This window comes from Aplysia californica, unplaced genomic scaffold, assembly GCF_000002075.1.
Source record: "Aplysia californica isolate F4 #8 unplaced genomic scaffold, AplCal3.0 scaffold00077, whole genome shotgun sequence".
In the NCBI taxonomy this organism is placed as follows: Eukaryota; Metazoa; Mollusca; class Gastropoda; order Aplysiida; family Aplysiidae; genus Aplysia; species Aplysia californica.
In genome coordinates this window covers 868,096-869,257 of record NW_004797347.1, presented here as the reverse complement: position 1 = coordinate 869,257, position 1,162 = coordinate 868,096, and positions in this window count along the sequence as shown.

Here is a 1,162-nt window from a genome sequence, read left to right as displayed (position 1 = left end):
CCCCCGCTGCTATCCCGGCACGCCGAAAAGATTTAAAAGATTTGTTTGTTTTCGTTTCAATAGAGGTTTTACGGCGCTCGCAACAGCATAAGGTCTTATGAGGGCTAAGGGGTGGATGTCAACAGAGAAGTCCTTACAGGGAATCAGACTTACTCTGTTCACCTCTCTTGCTTCAACAGCACAAAGTCTGCTTCGACTATCAAGGCACCCCGGAAATAACGGGTCACAAGAGTGTGACAAACATACAATAGAAGAAGAGGAAAATGACGAATAGTAAGGATTAGGAAAGAAAAGCCGCAGTTTCCTGTTGTAGTTCAGGCACAGTTATGAGCATGAAATTGTTTGATCGGCCCATTAACAATTCTACTGTGCGTTAGAAAGAGAAATGTCCCCCCCTTCGGGAATGGCCTAAAGACACTTCAGTCAGTGGCACCGCCCAGATGGGTACCAAAAAGATTAAAATACCCACACACAAAAAACACAAAAAACACAAAAAACTGCCGGTGCTTTTTTTTAAAGCAGACGAGACAAAAATATCTTTACTTCTATCCGCCGCTTATACCATTCTGGGCGTCGCTGGACAAAAATATCACAAACAAAAAAAGTCAAAAAACAAAAAACAAACTAAGGCTGAGTGAAAAACTAAAACGAAACAAAAGTCGCCAAAAGCCCTCGTCCTTGATGCCCCATAATGGGCAGCTGATGACCGGAGCCTTTGTTGTCCCACCCCGGCCCCATTTGGCCGGAAGAAAGCTGTGGCAACGGCGCATGCGCAGCGAAGGGCTAAATGTGGAGCCTCTCTAGGCCTCGGAGATCTCTTTGACAAACGGGGCTCCCTGGTGGATCGAATCGGTCCTCAGCCGGTGACAAACACGGCCTGAGCATGTCGTGTTACTGGGGCCTTCTTCCAAAGTAAAGACTGCTTTTTGTTTTAATAAATAATGCCTCACGTTTCTTTCAGAGGGCTTTTTCAGACGGAGAGGGATGTTGTTATGGAAAATGTGCGTGTGGGAGAGGGGTGTATGTGTGTAGGGGTTGGGGTGGGGTAGGGGGTAGGGGGAGTGATGGTGGTGGTGATGGTGTGTGTGGGTGTGTTTGTGTGTAAGTACATGAGTGTGTGTAAGTACATGAGTGTGTGTGTGTGTGTGCGTATGTGTGTGTG